Below are 10,517 nucleotides of genomic sequence, written 5' to 3'. Positions count from 1 at the left end.
AGTTGTTCCAAGTCAACACCATTTTGCTCCAATGACTTTAGATCATAGATAAGAGGTTGCAGAGCTTTAGCGTAACCACACTCTTTGACTGTTGAGGTATTGCACAGTAGTGCAAGTTGGATTGAGTTAAGGGTTGACCTATATTTTGCAGGTATGTTGGCAATGACCCAGTATATGGCACACATTTTATGTTTCAGCTTTGATGTTCCTAGAGGATTGGCTACTTCAAAGTCATCAATGTAAAGTCCAAGAGCAATTGTGAACTTGTCCCTTGCAAGAAGAGAGTTTTCATTAAAGCACTGCCCATCTACATATGATCTATATTCCTGTGGAACATGGACTTTTTCTGACATGGCTTTATCTAATATATTAGTTTTGTTCATCAACTTCTGGAGCATGGGAACAATAGGGACATATGCAAGTGTTTTGTTGCCTTTTTCCACACAATATTCAATAGGGTTCACCAGTGGAAACTCTCTACGTACATAGGCCGCTCTCCTTTTAGCAGTTCCTAGGGATCCATCTTTGGCACAAAATGCAATTATGTTACTTTTTGACACGACACTGGTAACCTCTCTCACAACTGTTTCATTAATGTCAACATAATATTTCTTTAGTACGGCCCTCACTCTGTTATGTGACAGCTTAATGATTTGACAAAGCTGTTGTATTACTTCTTGCACAGCACTCTCTGGTATGTGCAGGACAGTTTGCATCTGTAATGGCAAATTTACATTTAAGCATGATTCTTTATATTTTTGTCTTATTTTCTTCTCTATTAGCTTTCTCTCACAATGCTGAAAGGGAGTTTATCTCATTCCCACATGAAGAATCTGATTCTAACTAAGTGAGAATCACAAAGTCTGGAACATAATGTGAGCACTGTTTGTCTGAACAGATAGGGGCTACAAGGTCACCCTAAAACTATCTCTCCTGATACATTTAGTTTTCCTATGCCAGTTGAGATGCAACTGGGGGGGTGAAAGTCGTACAGGGGGAAGGAGGCGAAATGGCTCCAAGATGTCTCTTGTGTTTTTCTTGATTGTCTTCATGTGTATCAGATTGCCTGTGAGAAATGTAGAGTCATAATAAGCCAAGTGTGTGTGTGCTGTCACTCTGAAGATGTATTTAAGTTCAGTGTTTCTGTTCACTCATTGAAGAGCTTTTCCACACCTGTGCCTTCTGTGAAATGTGTTCCTCCTATATTTGCAAATATACTTAATAAAATACAAAAAACCTTTGCTCGAAGGTTAAGAAGTTGACTTCCCTCATTCTGAAAGGATGAGCTCCAACCAATCGTCACCAGTCCCGAAGGGGCCTGTGGTGGAGGAGATGGTTCGGAGATATGGAATGGAATGTGTTGAATGTTTACCATACTGGTCAAAAATTTGATTCCCTCAAAACAGCTCCCTTAGTACGGGAAAGCTGAAAGTGTTAAAACAGGATTTAGAAGAAGTAGAAATGGAATTAATGGGAAAATCAATGATTAAGACAGAAGATTTAAAGCTACTAGAAAAAAACAAAAAAACAAACAAAAAAAAAAACAAGAAATGTTTTAACTATGGATAAAAGGTATAGTGATTCAGGGAAATAATGCAAAAACACACATACACCAATAACCTCCTTATCAGTTCTACAACCTAACCAAAGCCCATATTCTGAGCTTTCCAGTTCTCTACAAGCCAGGAGGATGAGCTGGGAAAAACGGTGGGACGAAGAGGACACATGTTTTGTGCATCGCCGCCCAAATCCCAGACTCCTCTCGAACATGACCGACAGCATCCGTCACACCTGCATCGTGTGGAAAGACCAACGATGCAGACCCGAAAAAGGCCGCTCCCACGAAGGACGTGGTGGAGACAGAGGAGGCCGAGTCGGGTACCGTGGACAAAATGATGACCCTACAACCCAGACCAGTGTTGGTACTGCAAGGACTTTGGACATTGGGTATGTAACTGCCCAGAAAAAAAAGCACAAACCACCTCAGATGGAGAACAGCACTTGTCCCTCTGATGGACTGAGTCCAAACACTGATGAGGTAGGCTACTGCAACCACACACTTGACTTTGCTTCATGCAATGAAGAAATGCTTGGCACTGATACACTGTTTCTTTTGCTATTAGGGACCATTGATAGGTTAGAAATTTCTGAAAAAGAATTTAAAAAGGTAAACCAACTTCTAGTATGTTATCTTCTGAAGCCTACAAGAAAATGCCTACCATTGAGTGTAAAGTTAACGGGGTTCCACTCACTTATTTAGTTGACTCTGGTGCTACAAACTTGATTATTAGAGCTAAAGATTTGACACCGAAGCTTAGTGGTCATTTTATTTGGTCAATTGGGACTACAGGTCAAGCAGTAAAAGAACATTTCTCTGTTCCTTTCTCATGTACATGGGAAACTGAAGACAGTTTAGTCTTTTTTGGTGTCTGATTCATGTCCACTTATTTTGCTTGGTCGTGATTTAATGTGCACTTTTAACATTGTTTTAACCTCAACACCTGACGGATTGAGAATTTCTCGTAATGATGCATCTGATATAACCACATTTGTTAATTACAGTGTGGCTAAAATGTCCTCACTGAGGCGGCGTCTGTAATCAGCCCTGCCTCTGACTGTATCAAACCTGACAACTTGCATTGCACAGCTCATGTTACTACAGGGCACGATGAAGAATGCTCAAAACGGTTCTTTAGAGACATAAATGATGGTTTGACTAACTCACATGTGATTTGGACTAATACTGACTGTGTGACTGCATGCTTGACTGACAACCAATATCGTTTGTTTTTTTTTGTGCCCAACTCCTTGTGTGTTTTTTCTACATCTCTCAACGTTTGAGCATCTGCTCTTTTCTCCTTCGGGAGAACGTTTTTTTATTGGTATAGTGCTGTTTTCCTGTAAAAATTAACAGAATAGCAGCTTTTTCAGTTTAAGTGTTAACTATCAGGATTTTTACTTGAGCCTGTCACCTAAAATGTCACACTTTTTTTTTGCCACAGAAGGCTATGAAGCTTTTTTTTACTCCAGTTTGTTCAAAAGAAGTTTTTTTTTTATGGGTCATTTGATCACAGTTTATGGTAAATCCATCTCACCCAAACACAAGTAACTAACTGGAACTTTCCCAAACATATAATTTAGAAAAAATATTGTCCTACTGGGAATATGCGCCTATTAACATATGTTTATTTCTATTTATGCAATTATGGAAGCTCCATTGAGCTCCCTGATCTATGGTAAGGGTCTCAGTTCACATCAAACACACTCTTGGATACCCGAAGCTGATGAAGCATTCGTGAGTATGAAACTGGCTCTGCAGTCTTCCCCGACGCTGGGACTGCCAGATCCCTAAAAACAGTTTGTGCAGACCGTTGACAAGCACAAGAGCTGCGTGACCTCTGTGTTGCTGCAACACCACGGTGACAAACTCCGTCCGGTTGCAAATTTCTCTGCTAAACTCGATTCTGTCGCTCGAAGCATTAAATACGTTCTGTTCCACATTCTGTGTTACACATTTTGTGGGACCAAAATGGAAAAACTCTATTTATCTGTGGCCAGGTACCTTAGATATTACTACTCTGCTAGATTGCCAAATGTTACTCTAACAGATGCAATGTTCTTAACCCTGATTTCATTTTTTGACATTTCTTCTCCCAGAGACTCTAGCACTGGCCTGAACCGTGTGGGCTTCTCTGTTGTACCTGATTCTGATGCTATCTGATTTGGACATCTGCCATCTCATCTCTCGGCACAAGCAGTAGAGCTCATGTGTAAAAGGGGGTGCAAATAGACACTCCGAAAAACAATTGAGGGAAAAACAGTTGTTTCATAATAATGATAAAATTATTCTTTTTTAGAGAATACTGTCAGGCATGTGTCATGTCAAAACAGACAGCTAGTGTAGTAGCCAAAGCCCTACTCAGTGAAATAATTCCAAAATGGAGAATTCCAACCAAAATCTCAAGTATAGTGGTTTGACAAGAGCTCTGCCTATTGTACGGAGGGTTATGAAAATGCGCACGCGCAAGCAACTTAACCTGTCACCCTTTGAGATTTTGTTTACAGCACCTCCACACATTGGACTTGGGCGAGGAGGACACCCACCGAACACACCATTGTGTGAGGACCAACTGGTAACGTATTGTATCTCACTGCAAAAAAGGCACCAATTCCTGATGACATCTAACAACCACAATGAGAGCAGCAGAGACACTCAGTGAGGTGAATGGTAACCCCTCACTGTAGACTAGACTTACAGAGCAGCAAGGCCATAGCGACACACACACACCCAGAGATAAGAGAAAAAACAGCAGTTGTGCATGTGGAATTTAGGTTCAGCAATGATTTTGAGGTACAGTTTTTGACATAAATGATATAATGTGATATGTTCCCATATCAGGTAACAAATTGGATGAATGGACTTGAAATTAGAAGTGCTTATGTTTGCTCTACTAGACCTAAAAACTTGAATTCATAATGATTTTTAGAACTTCCAGACAGCAATTAGTATTACTTTGTGTTGCAAACCAAACCCAAAAATATAATAAACAACATGTTTTTGTTTAATTTGTCTTAGTTTATTGGTTATATTGAAATCAATAAAGGTTGATATGAGATTTCATCCTAAAAGCAGTTCATTTAATATTTTACTCTAGTGAGTTTTTCAGTAAAGCTGCACTAAAGACTTGTTTGTATTTTGAGTTGCTATATCACAAATTGTTTAAAACTAAATTACTAATTGATATTGATGTTGAAAACATTTTATTTTGGTGAATTCTTTTTCTTTAAAAAAAAAAAAAAAATATTATTATTTATTGAACTTTTTGTTGCTTTTACACATGTTTTTGCTGTGTAACACAGGACAGTGTTAATGGCTAAACCATTAAACAGATTATTTATATATGCTGCTTATTGAGTCATGAGTTTTTCATGACTCAAATAGGAGGGATATAGTAGCAATAATAAAGTGTTCACATCATTTTGATTTTAAAACTACTCTAAAGAAAATTTAGTTTTGTTTTGATTGACTTGTACTATTTGCTAAAACACAACCCTTAAGGTAATCTAAGGCGTAAAAGAGAACAATTTCAAAACCAGTGTTTCCTCTCCAGCACAATTTGTATGGATTTTATAGAGTTATACCAGAATGAGGGAAAGAAATGTTGTTTATAATTATTGATATTGACTAAAATGAGTAGAAGTTTTTCCAAGTGATAATATTGATAAAAGAACAAATAATGCTTTTTGGAGTTCTGTTTTGTGCCACAAAGTGCCTCGTGTGTGTCAGTCGGGTCCATCTCACCCCTCCTACCAGCAGACGGACTGAGAGAAGGAGGGGGAGAAGCGAGAGACCGTCCTGATCTGACACGTCTGACGCATTGAGAAGTTAAGTTGCACACAGACTCACATTCTGAAAATACACACACTAAGATAATTAGGAGAAGATAATTAGAAGTACTTATTTTTACTTTTAAGATAAGTATTCAGATTGGTGTGTCAGGAAATGTTTAAAGTACATTTCACTGTTCGAATTTGAATTGGATTGATGAAAAGTGGATGGTTATTATAAAGTTGCAACAGCTAACTATAATACCTTGTTAAATAGTTAATAAATACTTTGTAAACCTAAACATTATCAGGATGGCAATTGTGAAGTTGTGACTGATGTTTGTCATAGTTAGTTATTGGTTAGTAAGTACTTGGTAAAGCAATTATAATTTTTTTTGCCCTTCATTAAATTATATAATATATATATATATATATATATATATATATATATATATATATATATATATATATATATATATATATATATATATATATATTTATACTGACCAAAATTATGAATGCAACACTTTCGTTTTGGCCCCCATTTTCATGAGCTGAACTCAAAGATCTAAGACTTTTTGTATGTGCACAAAAGGCTTATTTCTCTCAAATATTATTCAGAACACTGTCTAAATCTGAGTTAATCAGCACTTCTCCTTTGCCGAGATAATCAATCCACCTCACAGGTGTGGCATATTAAGATGCTGATTAGACAGCATGATTATTGCACAGGTGTGCCTTAGGCTGGCCACAATAAAAGGCCACTCTAAAATGTGCAGTTTTACTGTATTGGGGGGGTCCGGGAGGGGTCCAAAACCAGTCAGTATCTGTTGTTAGGGTTAGGGTTAAAGTTCATCCGTGAAGAGAACACCTCTCAAAGTGCCAGACGCCATTGAATGTAAGCATTTTCCCACTCAAGTCGGTTACGATGACAAACTGCAGTCAGGTCGAGAGAGAGAGAGAGAGAGCGAGAAAGAGATGGTTGAACCCTAACCCTAACCCTACCCCTAACCATAACACCAGATACTGACTGGTTTTCAGACCCCTCCCAGACACCCCTAATACAGTAAAACTGCACATTTTAATGTGGCCTTTTATTGTGGCCAGCCTAAGGCACACCTGATTTAATGAAGAGCAAAAAATGTATCATTGCTTTACCAAGCACTTACTAACCAATAACTAACTATGAAAAACATCAGTCTCAACTTTACAATAGCCATCCTGATAATGTTTATAGATGGTTTACAAAGTATTAATTAACTATTTAAAAAGGTATTATAGTCATCTGTTGCAACTTTATAATAACCATCCAGACACTGTTTATAGACAGTTTACAAAGCAACTAGTAACCCTTAACAAATTGTTAGGAATATCTGGTCCATCTATCTATGTAATGTTAATAGATGTTTTAAAAATGGTTTATTAAAGGTTTACAAACATTTTTTGAACCATTATTTGAACCATATACCTAATATAGTATATAAGGGATATGTTTGTAACAATAGACTCTTAATTTACAGCACTACTAATAATTAGTAAACATTATAAATTATAATTTCATTGTTTGTTAACAGTAAAATGACTGTTGCTAACAGTTAAATGACAATTAACTAAAGATTAATTAACTATCAATTTACCATCTATTAATGATGGTTATTATAAAGTGTTACCTGCCCTCAAAGTTGAAGGTTTGGTATTTTGACAAAATGGCAATAGAAAAAATGAATAATATGAATTAGGGCTGCACAATTAATTGAAATCGCAATATGGACTAGTGCAACATCCAAATCCAAATCAAAGTATTGTGGTGCTGCAGAGACATCCCGGCCTACAAATCTTATCCTACAGAATACAGAAAACATCTTAGTTTGGTACAGGTCCTCGCAAAAATCACATTATAATCATTCAATTATTTTAAGATTTAATATTAGCCAATGAAAATGAGAATAATGATACAAAAATGATCATTCCCTTCAATATCGTGAATTATAATAATAATACAATAATTAACAATTAGAGTGAGAATTTATTGCCTAAAAACAAAGCATGACAAGATTTTCTTCTGTCTGCACTCACCTTTCCAGTGAGAATAAAACATGAGAGTTGCAAGACAGCCACAACGCCCTCGACCTTATCGGCGAGAACATGCAGCAACAAAAGGAGAAGAAACAGAAGGATGCCAAGAGGAAAGTTGTCAGTGAGGCCTCGGGAGACTCAGATGTGCGAGGGAGGAAGAGGAAGAAGAAAAAGGAGGTGAGCGAAGGAAAGAGGTTACTCTAGACTGAAGAGTCCCAGAAATCTATCTATCTATTGTTGATGAACAGCGCAAGGCCCTGGTCCATAGTGAAGCCGGTTAACTCCACGTTAGCATCTGTGATATTCCAATTAAGCCAGGTCTTAGTGAAACACATGATGCTGCACTCCCTGTACAACCTAACGTTCTTCACTAGGGCACCTAGCTCATCCGTCTTGTTGGCCAGTGAGTTTACATTCCCCATCAGACACACGAAGGAATAGATGGCTTAAACCTCCACCACTTCCTCAGTAGCCTAGCCTTCACGCTATATATATATATATATGTACGCAAGGCGTGTAAACGACTAAAAAATCATTTAAGTTAGAAGAGAAAAAAGTTAAAAAGACAAAAACAGACACGTAACAGACGAGCTACAGAGAAGGCTGCCACTCTCGAGGGCGCCGGAAGAAAAGGCTGATAAAGTTTCAAATGTGTTTTAAATTAAGTCAGCGATGAAGGATAATATATAAAGTCCTATACACGTGTTTCTATAATGGTTCTAACAACGGCAGACTGGTCAGAGACCAATACATCTTTTTAGATGATCTATTTCTTTTTGTATTCTTTGACAATAAAGGATCATGTACAGTATATTACTTTTCCATGTGCATTGTATTTGGCATTCTTAGCACACAGTGTGTGTTCTGTCCAGTAAACTGGGACTATAATTTCAGAGGATTGTACAATTAAAAAACCTATCCTAATTGTACAATCCTCCTTAGTTATAGTCTTAGTTCACTGGACCAGTAACTATATAGTGATGTAGGCTACTGTACATTCATGTAACAGCAGGGAGAGGACACCTCAATGGTTTTTGTATATATTATTATATCATTATATTTTTAGTTTCTTTTTAACTGATGAATATACTGTTAGTCATGTTTACAATGGACATTGAGTTTATCACTTAATTATCTTTATAGTTTCTAGATTTCAGTCCAAGTTCTTCAGTGTCTTTCTTTTCTATGTCCAAATACTGTATACGAGGAAGCAAAGCATACAGTATAATATGTAGAGAAGGAAACTCGGCCTCTGTAAAAACAAAAGTGGCAGATAATAGCGGACCGACTGAATGCTAGTATACAAATATACATTTATGAACTACTGCTCTTAACTGAAACCATTGAAGGAGTCAATTGTCATTTGCACAAACAAACAGCTGTACACTTTGCCTTAAAAGCGAGCAGTGAGAGTTAATATGTTACTTAGGAAATGTGTCACGGTACAATGGCGGACTCAAATGCACGACTCAGACGGAATCACAGGTAAGTATTTTATTGTTCGAAGAACAATGCAGGCGAAGGTACAAAAAGTGGCAGGCAAAAATCGTAGTCAAAAAACAAAGCAATAATCGGAAAAACACTGGGAATACAAACACGAGGAATAACGCTGGAGAGAGTGACTTACGTACAACTACAATCAGGGACAGGTAAGTGGGAATGGTGAGTATTTAAGCATGGGACTTGGGGAAGCTGAAAACAAACAGGTGAAACACATTAAGGGCAGGGACGGTAATCATACAGGCGGGAAAGCAGACAAAGGGAGGAAGGCAAGAGACCTGAAATGAGAGTAGATAGTTATTTCAAAATAAAACAGGAAGTGCAAATAAACAAACAAAACACGAAATAAAAGCAGGAGCTGAGCTGAACCTGACAAAATGTATATTTTAGCCCATACGAAAGAGAGGGAGAGACAGAGTGAGAGAGAGAGGTATGTAGGCTATGCATCATATTCTAGCATTGTAGATAAGTGGTTGTAATTGATCTTCATGGTAAATTTCCTGAGTAACATTATCTTCTGCTCACTTTAAAGGCAAAGAGTAGGCTACAACTCTTAATTTGTGCAAATGATTAGTATGATTAGTATAGTATGAATAGTATGATTAGCCTTACTCCTTGAATGGTATGATTATGGCGGTTTCAGAGCAGTGGTCAGTAAATATATATTTTTAGGCTACTTACGCATTCAGGCGGTCCGTGATCATCTACCAAGCTTTCTCTCGCTGTTTCATTACAGCGTTATAGTTGTTTCATTACAACTTGCCTGAAAAATTTTGAATATTTCAGAACTCATAAAAGTTATGAAGAGTACATTTGCTTCCATAATAACATGTCTGCAAATGGCACACATTTTCCTTAATTTTGTCATAAATTATTGTATAAATGAGTTAAAATTGTGAGTGAGTGCAAGTCCAGGGTTTAAAGAAGGTTGTTCACTAACTCTTTCTTTTTGTCTGTTGCTATAGAAACGGAGAGCAGGAGAGGGAACCAAGTGTCACCACTGTCATCACTGTGTCAAATCCTTCACAACATCAAAATATTTAAAGATTCATCAGGGAGTTCACACCAAAAAGAATCTATACAGATGTGATATATGTTCTTTAGCTTTCTTAGTAAAGTGGAACCTAAAAAGGCATCAACTAGTTCACAATAGAGAGAAGCCGTACCAGTGTGAACAATGTGGGGAAACTTTTTCTCAGAACAGTAGCCTTAAAAGACACCAGTTACAAGACACCATTTGCACTGCCTCGTGAACATGTTATCTCACGGACGGACGGACAGACATGCTGACTGATATCAGACTTGGTGAAAAGTGTTTTATCCATGTTGTGGGGTGTGGTGGAAGTTTCTTTTGGAGCAGGAGTGGTTTTCAAAAAAAGGAGAGTGAAACAAATAAAGAAAGTAAACCAAGTTTGGTCTTTGTAATTTATTTATACTTGCAAGTATAGGAGTAGCACAATTTCACAAAGGCACAGCAGCTCAGTGTAAAGTTTTCACAGAAATTGTACAAGCTATTGGAAATATCACAGAATACAGCTTTGATTGATTACATAAATAAACTTTGAATAAATAAGAATATTGACTGTGTATTATTTTGGCATATATATATATAT

The 10,517-nt window shown here is 37.2% G+C and overlaps 1 long non-coding RNA gene across 1 annotated transcript; it reads left to right on the top strand.

Moving 5' to 3' along the window:
* Positions 1-3,652: 3,652 nt before the first annotated feature.
* On the top strand, positions 3,653-7,506 carry LOC116037840. Its single transcript, XR_004101962.2, has 3 exons — positions 3,653-3,768; positions 6,108-6,114; positions 7,495-7,506. It is a non-coding gene; the product is annotated as an uncharacterized LOC116037840 (long non-coding RNA).
* Positions 7,507-10,517: the final 3,011 nt, after the last annotated feature.

The sequence above is a fragment of the Sander lucioperca genome, chromosome 17 (assembly GCF_008315115.2).
Source record: "Sander lucioperca isolate FBNREF2018 chromosome 17, SLUC_FBN_1.2, whole genome shotgun sequence".
NCBI lineage: Eukaryota > Metazoa > Chordata > Actinopteri > Perciformes > Percidae > Sander > Sander lucioperca.
The sequence above is the reverse complement of the archived record's forward strand: the minus strand, read 5'-3'. Positions and strand labels throughout refer to the sequence as shown.